The sequence below is a fragment of the Procambarus clarkii genome, chromosome 36, assembly GCF_040958095.1.
Source record: "Procambarus clarkii isolate CNS0578487 chromosome 36, FALCON_Pclarkii_2.0, whole genome shotgun sequence".
Classification (NCBI taxonomy): domain Eukaryota; kingdom Metazoa; phylum Arthropoda; class Malacostraca; order Decapoda; family Cambaridae; genus Procambarus; species Procambarus clarkii.
In genome coordinates this window covers 17039371-17059370 of record NC_091185.1, presented here as the reverse complement: position 1 = coordinate 17059370, position 20000 = coordinate 17039371, and the positions used below count along the sequence as shown (strand labels likewise).

Sequence of the window (20000 nt, the reverse complement as noted above, 5' to 3'; positions counted from 1 at the left end):
ATATTCGTCGAGCGCTTACCCACTGCTCTGAATGGAGCAACGTGAGTAGAGAGTTTGAAAGAGTAACTCAGGTATTGGTGAACAACGGATATAGCAACGCGGAAATAAACGCTGCTATAAGAAGACACTTGGACCGTAACATTGTGGAGGTGGGGTCCCTCGATTGTTTCAAGCATGGGTTGGACATGTATATGAGTGGAATTGGGTGGTTATAAATAGGAGCTGCCTCGTATGGGCCAATAGGCCTTCTGCAGTTGCCTTTCTTCTTATGTTCTTATGACCGTTGGTATAATCCAGAACCTAGAACAGAAACCATAACACCTCCAATAAAATTATATTACAAATCAACCATGCACAGTGAACATATAAAAGAGGAAAGAATAATGAAAGAAATAATCCGTAAAGGAGTAAAAAGCACTACTCCTAACCAAAACATAAACCTGATAATATTCTACAAAACCAAGAAGACTTCCGAACTCCTTATCAAAAACAGCCCGAAGCCGACGGAGAACCCTCTACAGCAGTCAAGCGTTGTATACATGTACACTTGCCCCCACGAAGGATGTAACCTTCAATCTAAGTACATAGGTATGACGTCGACCAAGCTGACGAGGCGTTTGACATGCCATCTTCAACAGGGTGCCCCTAGGAATCACATGATACAAGCCCATGACATCACTCTAACAAGAGAAATGTTCAACAAGAATACCTGCATAATAGACAAAACCCAAGATGCAAGAAGATTACAAATTCTTGAGGCAATTCACATAAGAATAGAACAACCTACCATGAACACCCAAATCACGGAACTATTTACTCTACCCACCATGAGAGTAAGGACAAGACCAGAACATAACGATGCCAACACAGAAGACAATGTCCAACATAACAGGCTAATTACACTGGATTAATCTTTGTGTTTAGATAGGAGCTGCCTCGTATGGGCCAATAAGCCTTCTGCAGTTACCTCTATGTTTCACCCCACATTTATCCCTTATGTATCCCCCCATGTTTTCACCTTTATTGTATTATCACCTGACCCAGTGCGGGTATAAAATCAACCAGCATTGTAAGATCTGTTCACTTGAGAATGAACCATGGAGGTTCGAAACGTTGTGCAAATTGTATAAATAAGTGTAATACACTCTATAGTAAATCACTTCTTTTATTCACCTTAAAAGTACGAAAATGAGTTTTGGGGAACTCCTATTTCAACTAAGCCCTGATGCTAAAAAAAAGAGTTAGAGGGATAGAAGCCCTAAACCAGAAAATAATAAATACAGAATATGCGGTCATATTCAAAGAAACATGTTTGAAAGAAAACCTGCTGCCAGTATACACCAATATATATATATATATATATATATATATATATATATATATATATATATATATATATATATATATATATATATATATATATATATATATATATATATGTATATATATATATGACCGAAAAAGTAAGATTAATAATTCTAACACGAATTTTCTCAATCTTTCGTACATTTCTTTTCACTGTTGGTGGTAATTCAAAAATCAATTCTCCAAAATTCATTTTTATTTCTAGTCTGACGCGACACTTGAGCGTGTTTCGTAAAACTTATTACATTTTCAAAGACTTTAGTTTAAACATACACAACTGAATAGAACTTACACATCTCCGATTTGTTTATATCTACATTTGAGTGAGGTGGATGGGGTGAGGTGGTATTTAATAAGGTATTAATTTCATCAACACAAGACAGAACACGAAACAATGGGTATTGAATAGAAGTGATTGTAGAAAGCCTATTGTCCATATTTCTTGATGCTTCTATATTGGAGCGGAGTCTTGAGGTGGGTAGAATATAGTTGTGCATTAATTGGCTGTTGATTGCTGGTGTTGACTTCTTGATGTGTAGTGCCTCGCAAACGTCAAGCCGCCTGCTATCGCTGTATCTATCGATGATTTCTGTGTTGTTTACTAGGATTTCTCTGGCGATGGTTTGGTTGTGGGAAGAGATTATATGTTCCTTAATGGAACCCTGTTGCTTATGCATCGTTAAACGCCTAGAAAGAGATGTTGTTGTCTTGCCTATATACTGGGTTTTTGGAGCTTACAGTCCCCAAGAGGGCATTTGAAGGCATAGACGACGTTGGTCTCTTTTGAAGCGTTCTGTTTTGTGTCTGGAGAGTTTCTCATGAGTAGGTTGGCCGTTTTTCTGGTTTTATAGTAAATCGCCAGTTGTATCCTCTGATTTTTGTCTGTAGGGATAACGTTTCTATTAACAATATCTTTCAGGACCCTTTCCTCCGTTTTATGAGCTGTGGAAAAGAAGTTCCTGTAAAATAGTCTAATAGGGGGGTATAGGTGTTGTGTTGGTTGTCTCTTCAGAGGTTGCATGGCGTTTCACTTTCCTTCTTATGATGTCTTTGACGAAACCATTGGAGAAGCCGTTGTTGACTAGGACCTGCCTTACCCTACAGAGTTCTTCGTCGACTTGCTTCCATTCTGAGCTGTGGCTGAGAGCACGGTCGACATATGCGTTAACAACACTCCTCTTGTTCCTATCTGGGCAGTCGCTTTTGGCATTTAGGCACATTCCTATGTTCGTTTCCTTAGTGTAGACTGCAGTGTGGAAACCTCCGCTCTTTTCCATGACTGTTACATCTAGAAAGGGCAGCTTCCCATCCTTTTCCATCTCGTAAGTGAAACGCAGCACGGAACTCCGCTCAAATGCCTCCTTCAGCTCCTACAGATGTCTGACATCAGGTACCTGTGTAAAAATGTCGTCAACATACCTGCAGTATATGGCCGGTTTCAAGTTCATGTCGACTAAGACTTTTTGCTCGATGGTACCCATGTAGAAGTTTGCAAACAGGACACCTAGAGGAGAACCCATGGCGACCCCATCTACTTGCTTATACATGTGCCCATCCGGGCTCAAGAAGGGTGCCTCTTTAGTACAAGCTTGGAGTAGTTTCCTTAGGATATTTTCTGGTATGTCAAGAGGAGTACAGGCTTGATCACGATTCACTCTGTCGGCTATCATCCCGATTGTCTCGTCCACTGGTACGTTGGTGAACAGCGATTCTACGTCCAACGAGGCTCTTATTCCTGTGGCCCATGTGCCCCGCAGTAAGTCAACAAATTCCTTTGGCGACTTCAGGCTGAAGGCGCAAGGGACATAAGGAGTCAGCAGGCCGTTGAGTCGCTTCGCTAGTCTGTACGTGGGTGTGGGTATCTGGCTAATGATTGGCCTAAGTGGGTTTCCAGGCTTGTGTGTCTTGACATTTCCATACGCATATCCAGGTTTTTATTCCCCAATAATCTTTGGCAGGTGGAGTCCTGATTTCTTGGCGTTCACAGTTTCGATTAGTTTGTTGACCTTTGCTTTCAATTCGGCTGTAGTGTCCTTCGTTACCCTTTGGAATTTAGTTTGGTCAGAGAGTATGAGGTTCATTTTCGCCAGATATTCGTCTTTTTTAAGAATGACGTATATTGGCGACTTGTCACCTCTCCTGACAACTATCTCCTTGTTCTCACGAAGGCTTTTGGCTGCCGCTTTGAACTCGGGGGACAGTATGGTGCTTCTGTAATTGCCTCGATTCTTTCCTCCTTCCGCAATAAGTTCTGCTTGTAAGGTATCTTTGGTAGTGACCTTCTTTTGTGTCTCGAGGTCGAATATGTCGTCCAACAGAATTTCCAACTCCACTTTCCGGGCCATCTCACTCGGTCTGGACATAACGTGACAGTTTGCAACCTCGTGGATGTGACATAACGTGACAGTTTGACAGCCATGCAACCTCTGAAGAGACAACCAACACAACACCAATACCCCCTATTAGACTATTTTACAGGAACTTCTTTTCCACAGCTCATAAAACGGAGGAAAGGGTCCTGAAAGATATTGTTAATAGAAACGTTATCCCTACAGACAAAAATCAGAGGATACAACTGACGATTTACTATAAAACCAGAAAAACGGCCAACCTACTCATGAGAAACTCTCCAGACACAAAACAGAACGCTTTAAAAGAGACCAACGTCGTCTATGCCTTCAAATGCCCTCTTGGGGACTGTAAGCTCCAAAAAACCCAGTATATAGGCAAGACAACAACATCTCTTTCTAGGCGTTTAACGATGCATAAGCAACAGGGCTCCATTAAGGAACATATAATCTCTTCCCACAACCAAACCATCGCCAGAGAAATCCTAGTAAACAACACAGAAATCATCGATAGATACAGCGATAGCAGGCGGTTTGACGTTTGCGAGGCACTACACATCAAGAAGTCAACACCAGCAATCAACAGCCAATTAATGCACAACTATATTCTACCCACCTCAAGACTCCGCTCCAATATAGAAGCATCAAGAAATATGGACCAATAGGCTTTCTACAATCACTTCTATTCAATACCCATTGTTTCGTGTTCTGTCTTGTGTTGATGAAATTAATACCTTATTAAATACCACCTCACCCCATCCACCTCACTCAAAATGTAGATATAAACATATCGGAGATGTGTAAGTTCTATTCAGTTGTGTATGTTTAAACTAAAGTCTTTGAAAATGTAATAAGTTTTACGAAACGCGCTCAAGTGTCGCGTCAGACTAGAAATAAAAATGAATTTTGGAGAATTGATTTTTGAATTACCACCAACAGTGAAAAGAATGTACGAAAGATTGAGAAAATTCGTGTTAGAATTATTAATCTTTCTTTTTCGGTCATATTTAATAATATATGTCTACAGGAAAGACTGCTACCAAAATATATATGGACCAATAGGCTTATATATATATATATATATATATATATATATATATATATATATATATATATATATATATATATATATATATATATATATATATATATATATATATATATATATATATATATATATATATATATATATATATGTGTGTGTGTGTGTATATCACGAAAATAAACACGTGATTAAAAATGTGACAATGTCAGACCACGGAGGAAAAATGAAACAGGAATTTCCTTAAGTACTTTCGTATATTAATACATCTTCAGAAGGAGTGCCACTCCTTCTGAAGATGTATTAATATACGAAAATACTTAAGGAAATTCCTGTTTATATATATATATATATATATATATATATATATATATATATATATATATATATAATATTATATATATATATATATTAGTATATTTTGGTAGCAGTCTTTCCTGTAGGACATATATTATTAAATATGACCGAAAAAGTAAGATTAATAATTCTAACACGATTTTTTTCAATCTTTCGTACATTTCTTTTCACTGTTGGAGGTAAATCAAAAATCAATTCTCCAAAATTCATTTTTATTTCTAGTCTGACGCGACACGAGCGCGTTTCGTAAACTTATTACATTTTCAAAGACTTTTAGTTCACAAATACACAACTGAATAGAACTTACGCATCTCCGATTTTTATATCTACATTTGAGTGAGGTGGAAGGGGTGATGTGGCATTAACACAAGACAGAACAAGATGTGGCATTAATAGGGTATTAATTTCATCATCACAAGACAGAACAAGAGTATTAATATAGTATTAATTTCATCAACACAAGACAGAACACGAAACAATGGATATTGAATAGAAGTGTTTGTAGAAAGCCTATTGGTCCATATTTCTTGATGCTTCTATATTGGAGCGGAGTCTTGAGGTGGGTAGAATATAGTTGTGTTGGAGTACAGGCTGGATCACGATACACTCTGTCGGCTATCATTCCGATTGTCTCGTCCACAGGTACGTTGGTAAACAGCGATTCTACGTCCAACGAGGCTCTTATCCCTGTGGCCCGTGTGCCCCGCAGTAAGTCAACAAAACTATATTCTACACAACTATATTCTACCCACCTCAAGACTCCGCTCCAATATAGAAGCATCAAGAAATATGGACCAATAGGCTTTCTACAAACACTTCTATTCAATATCCATTGTTTCGTGTTCTGTCTTGTGTTGATGAAATTAATACCCTATTAATACTCTTGTTCTGTCTTGTGTTGATGAAATTAATACCCTATTAATGCCACATCTTGTTCTGTCTTGTGTTAATGCCACATCACCCCTTCCACCTCACTCAAATGTAGATATAAAATCGGAGATGCGTAAGTTCTATTCAGTTGTGTATTTGTGAACTAAAGTCTTTGAAAATGTAATAAGTTTTACGAAACGCGCTCGTGTCGCGTCAGACTAGAAATAAAAATGAATTTTGGAGAATTGATTTTTGATTTACCTCCAACAGTGAAAAGAAATGTACGAAAGATTGAAAAAATTCGTGTTAGAATTATTAATCTTACTTTTTCGGTCATATTTAATAATATATATATATATATATATATATATATATATATATATATATATATATATATATATATTATATATATATATATATATATATATGTCGTACCTAGTAGCCAGAACGCACTTCTCAGCCTACTATGCAAGGCCAAATTTGCCTAATAAGCCAAGTTTTCATGAAATAATTTTTTTTCGACTACCTAACCTACCTAACCTAACTTTTTAGGCTACCTAACCCAACCTAACCTATAAAGATAGGTTAGGTTAGGTTAGGTGGGGTTGGTTAGGTTCGGTCATATATCTACGTTAATTTTAACTCCAATAAAAAAAAATTGACCTCATACATAATGAAATGGGTAGCTTTATCATTTCATAAGAAAAAAATTAGAGAAAATATATTAATTCAGGAAAACTTAGCTTATTAGGCAAATCAGGCCTTGCATAGTAGGCTGATAAGTGCATTCTGGCTACTAGGTCCGACATATATATATATATATATATATATATGTCGTACCTAGTAGCCAGAAACTCACTTCTCAGCCTACTATTCAAGGCCCGATTTGCCTAATAAGCCAAGTTTTCCTGAATTAATATATTTACTATAATTTTTTTCTTATGAAATGATAAAGTAACCCTTTTCTCTATGTATGACGTAAAAAAAATTTTATTGGATTGAAAATTAACGTAGATATATGACCGAACCTAACCAACCCTACCTAACCTAACCTAACCTATATTTATAGGTAAGGTTAGGTTAGGTAGCCAAAAAAAGCTAGGTTAGGTTAGGTTTAGGTAGGTTAGGTAGACGAAAAAACATTAATTTATGAAAACTTGGCTTATTAGGCAAATCGGGCCTTGAATAGTAGGCTGAGAAGTGCGTTCTGGCTATTAGGTACGACATATATATATATATATATATATATATATATATATATATATATATATATATATATATATATATATATATATATGTCGTACCTAGTAGCCAGAACGCACTTCTCAGCCTACTATGCAAGGCCTGATTTGCCTAATAAGCCAAGTTTTCATGAATTAATATATTTTCTCTAATTTATTTCTTATGAAATGATAAAGCTACCCATTTCATTATGTATGAGGTCAATTTTTTTTTATTGGAGTTAAAAATAACGTAGATATATGGCCGAACCTAACCAACCCTACCTAACCTAACCTAACCTATCTTTATAGGTTAGGTTAGGTTAGGTTAGGTAGCCGAAAAAGTTAGGTTAGGTAAGGTTAGGTAGGTTAGGTAGTCGAAAAAACAATTAATTCATGAAAACTTGCCTTATTAGGCAAATCGGGCCTTGCATAGTAGGCATAGAAGTGCGTTCTGGCTATTAGGTACGACATATATATATATATATATATATATATATATATATATATATATATATATATATATATATGTCGTACCTAGTAGCCTGAATGCGCTTCTCAGCCTACTATGCAAGGTCCGATTTGCCTAATAAGCCAAGTTTTCCTGAATTAATATATTTCTCAATTTTTTTTCTTATGAAATGATAAACCTACCCATTTCATTATGTATGAGGTCAATTTTTTTTTATTTGAGTTAAAATTAACGTAGATATATGACCGAACCTAACCAACCCTACCTAACCTAACCTAACCTATCTTTATAGGTTAGGTTAGGTTAGGTAGCCGAAAAAGTTAGGTTAGGTAGGTTAGGTACACGAAAAACAATTAATTCATGAAAACTTGGCTTATTAGGCAAATCGGGCCATGCATAGTAGGCAGAGAAGTGCGTTCTGGCTACTAGGTACGACATATATATATAAATATATATATATATATATATATATATATATATATATATTATATATATATATATATATATATATATATATATATATATATATATATATATATTTATATATATATACGTATATATATATATATATATATATATATATATATAAATATATATATATATATAATATATATATATATATATATATATATATTTATATATATGTCGTTCCTAGTAGCCAGAACGCACTTCTCTGCCTACTATGCATGGCCCGATTTGCCTAATAAGCCAAGTTTTCATGAATTAATTCTTTTTCGACTACCTAACCTACCTAACCTAATTTTTTCGGCTACCTAACCTAACCTAACCTTTAAAGATAGTAAGGTTAGGTTCGGTCATATATCTACGTTAATTTTAACTCAAATAAAAAAAAAATTGACCTCATACATAATGAAATGGGTAGGTTTATCATTTCATAAGAAAAAAATTTGAGAAAATATATTAATTCAGGAAAACTTGGCTTATTAGGCAAATCGGACCTTGCATAGTAGGTTAGGTTAGGTTAGGTTAGGTTAGGTAGCCGAAAAAGTTAGGTTAGGTTAGGTAGGTTAGGTAGTCCGAAAAAACAATTAATTCATGAAAACTTGGCTTATTAGGCAAATCGGGCCTTGCATAGTAGGCTGAGAAGTGCGTTCTGGCTACTAGGTACGACATATATATATATATATATATATATATATATATATATATATATAATATATATATATATATATGTATATATATATATATATATATATATATATATATATATATATATATATATATATATATATATATATATATATATATGTCGTACCTAGTAGCCAGAACTCACTTCTCAGCCTACTATGCAAGGCCCGATTTGCCTAATAAGCCAAGTTTTCATGAATTAATGTTTTTTTCGTCTACCTAACCTACCTAACCTAACCTAACCTAGCTTTTTTTGGCTACCTAACCTAACCATACCTATATATATAGGTTAGGTTAGGTTAGGTAGGGTTGGTTAGGTTCGGTCATATATCTACGTTAATTTTAACTCCAATAAAAAAAAAATTGACCTCATACATAGTGAAAAGGGTAGCTTTATCATTTCATAAGAAAAAAATTATAGTAAATATATTAATTCAGGAAAACTTGGCTTATTAGGCAAATCGGGCCTTGAATAGTAGGCTGAGAAGTGAGTTCTGGCTACTAGGTACGGACATATATATATATATATATATATATATATATGTCGTACCTAATAGCAGGAACGCACTTCTCAGCCTACTATGCAAGGCCCGATTTGCCTATTAAGCCAAGTTTTCATGAATTAATTGTTTTTCGACTACCTAACCTAACCTAACCTAACTTTTTCGGCTACCTAACCTAACCTAACTTATAAAGATAGGTTAGATTTGGTTAGGTAGGGTTGGTTAGGTTCGGTCATATATCTACGTTAATTTAACTCCAATAAAAAAAAAATTGACCTCATACATAATGAAATGGGTAGCTTTATCATTTCATAAGAAAAAATTAGAGAAAATATATTAATTCAGTAAAACTTGGCTTATTAGGCAAATCGGGCCTCGCATAGTAGGCTGAGAAGTGAGTTCTGGCTACTAGGTACGACATATATAATATATATAATATATATATATATATATATATATATATATATATATATATATATATATATATATATATATACCAGTAGCCAGAACGTACTTCTCAGCCTACTATGCAAGGCCCGATTTGCCTAATAAGCCAAGTTTTCACGAATTAATTGTTTCTCGACTACCTAACCTACCAACCTAACCTGTGTGTGTACTCACCTAGTTGTACTCACCTAGTTGTGTTTGCGGGGGTTGAGCTCTGGCTTTTTGGTCCCGCCTCTCAACCGTCAATCAACAGGTGTACAGATTCCGGAGCCTATCGGGCTCTATCATATCTACACTTGAAACTGTGTATAGAGTCAGCCTCCACCACATCACTTCCTAATGCATTCCATTTGTCAACCACTCTGACACTAAAAAAGTTCTTTTCTAATATCTCTGTGGCTCATTTGGGCACTCAGTTTCCACCTGTGTCCCCTTGTGCGTGTTCCCCTTGTTGTTAAATAGACTGTCTTTATCTACCCTATCAATTCCCTTCAGAATCTTGAATGTTTATTCAGATTCAGATTCAGATGTTTATTCAGGTAAGGTATATACATACAAGTGATGTTACATTAATGGATTGATATATAGATAGAGCTAGTACATACAATGCCTAAAGCCACTATTACGCAATGCGTTTCGGGCAAGAAAAACATTAATATCTAGAACTTAATACTAATTGAGCATAAAGATTAAAAGGTGTTGAGAAACAAATACAAATAAAGATAAAAAAAAGGGGGAACATGACTGAAAAAAGCAGCACAAATACAATAGGTTGACAAACAGTGTTGATCAAAAAAAAAAAAAAAAAAAAAAAAAAAAAATAAAAAAAAAAAAATAACAGACATGGGTTGACAATAGAGGAGTGAGGTAGATTACAGGGAATTTATTAGGTATGTGTTTAGTTTTTATCTTAAACTGGTTTGAGAGAGGTACAGTCTTTAACATGGTTGGGAAGGTCATTCCACATTCTAGGCCCCTTGATTTGCAGAGCATTTCTAGTTTGATTAAAGACGTACTCTAGGAATATCAAAACTGTATTTATTTCTGGTGTGGTGCTCATGGGTTCTGTTACAACCTTCTATGAAGCTTTTAAGATCAGGATTGGCATTATGGTTTAGCGTTTTATATATGTATAATACACATGAGAGAATGTGCAGTGACTTAATATCTAACATATTAAGAGATTTGAGTAGGGGTACCGAGTGATGTCTGGGGCCAGAGTTGGATATTGTGGTGATCATGTCCCCCCTAACTCTTCTGTCTTCCAAGCGAAGTGAGGTTTAATTCCCGTAGTCCTCTCCTCGTAGCTCATACCTCTCAGCTCAGGTACTAGTCTGGTGGCAAACCTTTGAACCTTTTCCAGTTTAGTCTTATCCTTGACTAGATATGGACTCCATGCTGGGGGCGTGTGTGTGTGTGTGTGTGTGTGTGCATGTGGTGTGAATTTAGAAAATGGGAACGTCGGATTGACTAACCTAATATTGATATAGCAGATGTGATTCCCCCAAGCAAAGACAATGCTACTGCAACTGGCGACATAGACCGTCTCCCCAGCATGTATTCTTGCGTGGAGGTCTTGCCCTGACTTTTGAAGGCACTGTAGACGCCGATGCAGATGGAAGCCAACCAACATGATACTGAAGAGTGTGTAGTCTACTGCTGTGAACGTCGACCCTGAATTGACATCAGGTGCTGCTGCTGCTGGCTGCTGCTCCATTCGGTGCTCCCATCCTCAACAGTTTGTGGGTCGGACTGAGGAGTCACTCTCTTAACCGGCGAGAGAAGGCCAGCCACTGATATGGTCCAACCTATGACACATTATGTCAAGCCATGCTTTTGTGCGCTTGTTCCTCCTGGGACATGTGTGCTACATGGCAATATAAAATTATTTACCTGACGGCCCTTTAATGGTCATACCATTACTTCCTGAGGTTTTTACTAGCAGAATTTTAAACTGGTATGCCTGGTCTAATATGATATAACTGATATTGGTATTCACTGATTCTGCGGGTGGGCGATTCCAAGGGTTTATTACCCTATGCAAATAAATCCATAGAACTTTTTCTGGAGTAGATATGTCAATTTCAAGTAAGGTCTCCTTGGTTGATCCCGTAGTCCAGATGAGGGTGCTCAAGTGACTTTTAAGCTGAAGCTTTATTTTCCCTGAAGAAAGTACACCAATGATGTAGTAATGATAACATAATCAAGCTTCATAAAATTTAATGAAATAATTAATCGTACACCACTCATCAAAATTAGAACAAAATAAATTTTACCATATATATGTAACTGAAGCAGGAGGTCTACCTTAATGTAAATTTCCCAAAGCTTCAGCCGGCTTGCCTCCAGATTGCCGCATTTGCAAAATTTGCAAAAACAATTTCTTTGATGATCTTGTACGCAGTAAATAAGTCTAAAATCTCTTCTGTTCCAATATATCACTTCATCACAACTTAAGGTATATATAATTAATCCCAATAATAGTATATAACGCTTCAAACAGAGACATAAGAATCAATACCACAATTCAAAAACAGCCTAGTCCCTACAGTACGCCATTCACTCACTGGACAAAAAAATCTTATAAGGAAAATGACTCCTTTTAATAAACATATAACTATGCTTTCATTACATCATTCATGACTCATCACTCCTTAAACTAACCCCAAAATTGGGTTATAAGCAAATCTACACATAACTATAGATATTCGATAGGGTAAAATCCAACTTGGATATCCCCGATATTGTAGGCTATCTGCTACCAGCTATTTGCTTATGTGATTATAAAAACATAGGCTTCTAGGGTGTCTACAGAAGCGCCTCACCAAGCAATGCATAAGTAAACTTCTTTTGTCCGTCCAAATCTAATGTAGCTCCACCACACACACAAAAAAAATCAAATATATAAACAAAGTTAATTTATTAGCTCCTACGTCTGGCTGGTGGCTTCTCGCATGTCCCTGCATATCTCTGCACTGACTACCAATATATATTACAATAAGCCCTAGACCTCCTGGTCTATTGTAACAACCAACTGTATAACTATTTTATTGAGTCTGGTGTACTGGATGACATCCTAACAATTTATCTTTAATTTACCAGTTCATTTTAAAGAATGAAGAACAGTGAGAAAATCAATTGGAGCCATGATAAGTATTCGAATCGATGCGCTGGTTGTTCTCAGCTCAGGAAACAATGGTTATTGTGGCTGGTGGCAGTGGTGAGTGATGGTTACAGTTGGTGGTAATGATTAATGGTGCTCGTGGTTGCAGTGTACATGCTAGTGTGGTATGGTTGTTATGGTATTGTGGTGGTCTGGTGATGGTGTGGAGTAATAGTGTGATGTAGTAATATGGTGCGGTAGTAGGGTAGTGTGTTGGAGCTGTGCAGTAATTGTAGTGTGGTATTTGTGGTGTGGTGGTAGTGGTGTACTAGTTGTGGTGTGGTGGTAGTGGTGTACTAGTTGTGGTGTGGTGGTAGTGGTGTACTAGTTGTGGTGTGGTAGTAGTGGTGTACTAGTTGTGGTGTGGTAGTAGTGGTGTACTAGTTGTGGTGTGGTAGTAGTGGTATACTGGTTGTGGTGTGGTGGTAGTGGTGTACTAGTTGTGGTGTGGTAGTAGTGGTGTACTAGTTGTGGTGTGGTAGTAGTGGTATACTGGTTGTGGTGTGGTGGTAGTGGTGTACTAGTTGTGGTGTGGCAGTAGTGGTGTACTAGTTGTGGTGTGGTAGTAGTGGTATACTGGTTGTGGTGTGGCAGTAGTGGTGTACTAGTTGTGGTGTGGTAGTAGTGGTGTACTAGTTGTGGTGTGGCAGTAGTGGTGTACTAGTTGTGGTGTGGTAGTAGTGGTATACTGGTTGTGGTGGTGGTAGAGATAGTGTGTGGTGTAGTGTGGTAGAGGTAGTGTGTGGTGTAGTGTGGTAGAGGTAGTGTGTGGTGTAGTGTGGTAGAGATAGTGTGTGGTGTAGTGTGGTAGAGGTAGTGTGTTGTATAGTGTGGTAGAGGTAGTGTGTGGTGTAGTGTGGTAGAGATAGTATGTAGTGTAGTGTGGTAGAGATAATGTGTAGTGTAGTGGTGGTAGAGATAGTGTGTAGTGTAGTGTGGTAGAGGTAGTGTGTGGTGTAGTGTGGTAGAGGTAGTGTGGTAGAAGTAGTATTTTATCTAGTGTGGTAGAGATAGTGTGTGGTGTGTGGTAGAGGTAGCGTGTGGTGTAGTGTGGTAGAGGTAGTGTGTGGTTTGGAGTGATGGTGGTGGAAGTGTGTGGTTGTGGTGGTAGTGTGTGGTGGTGGTGGTTGTGTGGTGGTGGTGGTAGTGTGTGGAGGTGGTGGTAGTGTGTGGTGGTGGAGGTAGTGTATGGTGGTGGTTGTAGTGTGTGGTGGTGGTGGCGGTAGTGTGTGGTGGTGGTAGCGGTAGTGTGTGGTGGTAGTGGTAGTGTGTGGTGGTAGTGGGAGTGAGTGGTGGTGGTGGTGGTAGTGTGTGGTGGTGGTGGTGGTGTTGGTTGTGTTTTAGTAGTGGTTGTAATGTGTGGTGCTGATGGTAGTGTGTACTCACCTAGTTGTGTTTGCGGGGGGGGGGGGGATGAGCTCTGGCTCTTTGGTCCCGCCTCTCAACTGTCAATCAAACTGGTGTACAGATTCCTGAGCCTATTGAGCTCTATCATATCTACATTTGAAACTGTGTATGGAGTCAGCCTCCACCACAACAATTCTTAATGCATTCCATTTGTTAACTACCCTGACACTGAAAAAATTCTTTCTAATGTCTCCGTGGCTCATCTATGTACTAAGTTTCTACCTGTGTCCCCTTGTTCGTGTTTCCACCCGCGCTAAAGAGTTTGTCTTTGTCCACTCTGTCCAATTCCCCAGAGAATTTTGTAGGTGGTTATCATGGCTCCCCTTCCTCTTCTGTTTTTCCAGGGTTGTGAGGTTCAACTCCCTTAGCCTTTCCCCGTAACTCATTCCTCTCAGTTCCGGGACAAGTCTGGTGGCACACCTCTGAATCTTCTCTAACTTCGTCTTGTGTTTAACTAGGTATGGACTCCAGGCAGGAGTTGCATACTCCAGGAGTATGTAGTAGCAGGAGTAGGGCGAGGAGGAAGGAGGAGGAAGATGAGGAGGAAGATGAGGAGGAAGGAGGAGGAGGAAGAAGGAGGAAGAAGGAGGAAGGAGGAGGAGGAAGAAGGAGGAAGGAGGAGGAGGAGGGCTAGGAGGAAGGAGGAGGGCGAGGAGAAAAGAAGGAGGAGGAGGGCGAGGAGAAACGAGGAGGAAGGAGGAGCAGAAAGAAGGAGGAGGAGGAGGTCGAGGAGGAAGGAGGAGGTCGAGGAGGAGGGCGAGGAGGAAGGAGGAGGAGGAGGGCGAGGAGGAAGGAGGAGGAGGAGGGCGAGGAGGAAGGAGGAGGAGGAGGGGTGAGGAGGAAGACGAGGAGGAAGACGAGGAGGAAGGAGGAGGAGGAAGAAGGAGGAAGGAGGAAGGAAAAGGAGGAGGGCGAAGTGGAAGGAGGAGGAGGGCGAAGAGGAAGAAGGAGGAAGACGAGGAGGTATTAGGAAGAAGGAGGAGGGCGAGGAGGAAGAAGGAGGAGGAGGGCTAGGAGGAAGGAGGAGGAGGGCGAGGAGGAAGAAGAAGGAGGAGGGCGAGGAGAAACGAGGAGGAAGGAGGAGCAGAAAGAAGGAGGAGGAGGAGGTCGAGGAGGAAGGAGGAGGAGGTCGAGGAGGAAGGAGGAGGAGGGCGAGGAGGAAGGAGGAGGAGGAGGGCGAGGAGGAAGGAGGAGGAGGGCGAGAAGGAGAGAGGAGGAGGGCAAGGAGGAAGGAAGAGGAAAGCGAGGAGGAAGTAGGAATAGGGTGAGGAGGAAGGAGGAGGAGGAGGAGGGCAAAGAGGAACGAGGAGGAGAGCGAGGAAGGAGAAGGAGGAGGGCGAGAAGGAGAGAGGAGGAGGGCAAGGAGGAAGGAGAAGGAGGAGGGCGAGAAGGAGAGAGGAGGAGGGCAAGGAGGAAGGAAGAGCAAAGCGAGGAGGAAGTAGGAATAGGGTGAGGAGGAAGGAGGAGGAGGAGGAGGGCAAAGAGGAACGAGGAGGAGAGCGAGGAAGGAGAAGGAGGAGGGCAAGGACGAAGGAGGAGGAGGAGGGCGAGGAGGAAGGAGGAGGAGGGCGAGGAGGAGGTCGAGGAGGAAGGAGGAGTAGGTAAGGTAGGAAAGGAGGAGGAGGAGGCCAAGGAGGAGAATGAAGGAGGAGGAGGAGGAGAGAGAAGGAGGAGGTCGAAAAGGAGGAGGAGGTTAGGATGGAAGGAGGAGACGGTCGAGGAAGTCGAGAAGGAGGAGGAGGTTAAGAAGGAAGTAGGAGGAGGAAGAAGGAGGTCGAGGAGGAGGACGTTGGGGAGAGGGGAATTAAATGACCGAGGAGAAGAGGAAGGGGAAGAATAGCTGGGGCCGGAGTAGTGGAGGTAGGAAGGAAGGGGGAAGAGGAGGAGGAGTAAGAGAAGGGGTATGAAAAGAGGATAAGGAGGAAGGGGAAGAGGAGGGGTAAGAGAAGGAAGATGAGTGATGAAGGGGAAGATGAGGGAGGAGAGGTAAGAGAAGGAGGGGGTATGAGAAGGGGGGAGGAGGAGGAAGGGAGAGGGGAGGGGTAAGAGAAGGGGGGGGGGGAAGAGGAGGAAGGGAAGATGGGAGGGGTAAGAGAAGGAAGAGAAAGAGGGGAGGGGCATGAGAAAGAAATAAGTAAGTAATTATCAAAAGAAGGCACCTAACCGGGAAGGCTATGTATGTAGCACCATCAAATGTGAGGGATAATCAGAGGGCGCTAAATATCACCAAGGATGCCAGTACGAGATCAGAAACACATAAGGCGAACGATATCAAAAGTATCTGAGTCACCAAGAATACTATCGAGAGACAAGAGACCGCGGGGGACGGTTGGAAAACAAGACACACGCTCGTCCTGGAAATCAGGACATTGAACAAGGATACGCATGACCGTAAGAGGGACAATGCAATTAGGACAATAAGGAGAAGGGCGGCGGTCCATCAAGTGACCATGAGTTAAGCGAGTACGGCCAATACGCAACCTCGCCAGAGCCGTTTCCCATCGCCGGTTACGGTGGTAGGAGGACGGCCACGAGGACACACAACTTTTAAGAGTACATAGTTTGTTACTAGTAACCGACGACCAACAAGCCTGCCAACGGGTAAGGATGGAGGAATGGATATCCGGGTAAAAGTCGGAATAAGGAATACCTTTACGAGAGATCGGACAAGAGCGGACAGCTTCCCTGGCGGCAGCATCCGCATGCCAATATGTGCGGGGAACCCACAATATAAAATATCTCAATATATTAAAGAGACACCAATATGGCTGGGAACCCAACAAAACTCAACCGACTTAAATTTACTGTGAATAAGAAACAGTCAATGCTGGATCTCGACAACCACTGGATGAACCGGATTAAAGGACCTGAGAGCCATGAGAGAGTCAACAACAACTACAAAGGAAGATTGACAATGAGAAAGCAGGAGACGAAGAACAAAGAGAATAGCATAATGCTCCACTGTGAAGATGCTAGTCTCCGGAGGTAAGCGACACATATAAGTATGAGAAAGAAGTGGAAGCCGTCGCCTGTTTGGAGCCTCTTGTCAACCGTCTTTGCCCCACCAATCATTGTTCAATAGATAATATTAATTTAATTCAAAAGTAAAATCAGAGATAAAGTTATTTAAAATATTATTATCTGATTCTTTATTTTTCTTGCTGTATTTTATGAAGATGAACACACCCTATTCATCGACCATGACATGGCTGTATAATCCAGCGTCCTAACACGTCATGGCAACCCTTGTAGGCTTTCAATGTACATGCCCCAGCCGTCACACTGGTCCCATTACACTCCCTCCCCATCTCCTCCTCCCCTCCTTCCCCTCCTCTTTCTTGACTTTTGACGTGTTGGTGAGTTGTACTCACCTACATGCACTCCCCTAGTTGTTCTCATGCAGTTGTACTCACCTACTTGTACTCTCACACTACCCAGTACTCACCTAACAGTGTTCACCAAGTTGTACTCACCTACTTGTACTCTCCTAGTTGTTCTTGTGCAATTGTACTCACCGACTTGTATTCACCTTGCAGTGCTCACCAAGTTGTACTCACCTACTTGTATTCATCTAGCAGTGCTCACCAAGTTGTATTTACCTACTTGTATTCATCTAGCAGTGCTCACCTACTTGTATTCACCTAACAGTGTTCACCAAGTTGTACTCACCTACTTTTAGTCACCTAACAGTGTTCACCAAGTTGTACTCACCTACTTGTAGTCACCTAACAGTGTTCACCAAGTTGTACTCACCTACTTGTAGTCACCTAACAGTGTTCACCAAGTTGTACTCACCTACTTGTATTCACCTAACAGTGTTCACCAAGTTATACTTACCTACATGTACTCTCCTAGTGGTTCTTGTGTAGTTGTACACAGGGAGCCGGTCGGCTGAGCGGACAGCACGCTGGACTTGTGATCCTGTGATCCTGGGTTCGATCCTAGGCGCCGGGGAGAAACATTGGGCAGAGTTTCTTTCACCCTATGCCCCTGTTACCTAGCAGTAAAAATAGGTACCTGGGTGTTAGTCAGCTGTCACAGGCTGCTTCCTGGGGGTGGAGGCCTGGTCGAAGACCGGGCCGCGGGGACACTAAAAAGCCCCGAAATCATCTCAAGATAACCTCAAGAAGATAACCTACTTGAATTCACCTAGCAGTGCTCACCAAGGTGTACTCACCAACTTGTATTCATCTAGCAGTATTCACCAAGATGTACTCACCTACATGCACTCCCCTAGTTGTTCTGATGCAGTTGTACTCATCTACTTGTATTCATCTAACAGTGTTCACCAAGGCATACAAACTTAGCTTCATGTAGTCTCCTAGTTGCACTCATGTTGTTGTACTTACCGAGTTGTACTCATCTATTTGTACTTCAATGATATTTAATGTAAAATCTACTATAATACAGATGTATGTTATAAAGAGGTATTTTGATGCACTCTAATTTTGTATTCGAAAAAATAGTAGATTAAATGTTGTGTGTGTCCTTCATACACCTACACAGCAGCATTTTCCATTTATGTTGATGTATTATACATAAAGTACTAAAATATAATCTAAACATAAAAACAGTATTACTGATATTATACCCAGCAAACAATTTTAGGTTGCCACAACATATCTGGAAAGTATTTGAAAGTATTGGAAACGTTTGTTTTATCGTATCAGATACGATATTGTGTGTGGACTTAAATAGGTTTCCAAAACTTAAACCAAGACATATGTATCTAACACTAATTTGAGATGTTGTGGCAACTTTACACTCCTAACATGAGTCATTCATAATCCATTCATACACCAATATGAATCTCTTGTGAAAGGTTTGAGCCTTATCTGAACCCTTTTCACATCTTTGTGTTTAAAGTTAAATTTCTTGAAATTAAATTATATTATTTTATATTATATTATTTTTATTATATTTTATTTTATAATGTATTATTATTTTTCTTATATTTTTTTATATTATATTATTGTTTTCAATTTAAATATTAAAACCAATTTAAGGGTAAAAAAATCAAATAATTTATATTTCTTTTATTATTTACTAACAAATCAGCAAAAATACAAAAACATATGACCTATATAATTATATATATAATATATATATAAATAATATATATATATATAAATAATTTATATAATATATATAATATATATATATATATATATATATATATATATATATATATATATATATATATATATATATATATATATATATATATTAGTGTAATATATAAGAACGTAGTGTAATAGTATATATATTATATATTATATATATATATATATATATATATATATATATATATATATTTATATATAAATAATATATTTATATATAAATAATATATTTATATATAAATAATATATTTATATATAAATAATATATTTATATATAAATAATATATTTATATATAAATAATATATTTATATATAAATAATATATTTATATATAAATAATATATATATATTTAAATAATATATATATATATAAATAATATATATATATATAAATAATATATATATATATAAATAATATATATATTAATAATATATATATATAAATAATATATATATGATAACCATCTTTGTAACCTATATGTAACTCCCTCTTTGTAACAAAGTTCAAATAAAGCAAATATATATGTGTACATA

The 20000-nt window shown here is 38.6% G+C and overlaps 1 pseudogene; it reads right to left on the bottom strand.

Moving 5' to 3' along the window:
- The window catches only part of LOC123756214 (sodium-coupled monocarboxylate transporter 1-like), a 191207-nt pseudogene extending 179717 nt beyond the window's left edge, over positions 1-11490 (bottom strand).
- Between the last annotated feature and the right edge of the window lie 8510 nt (positions 11491-20000).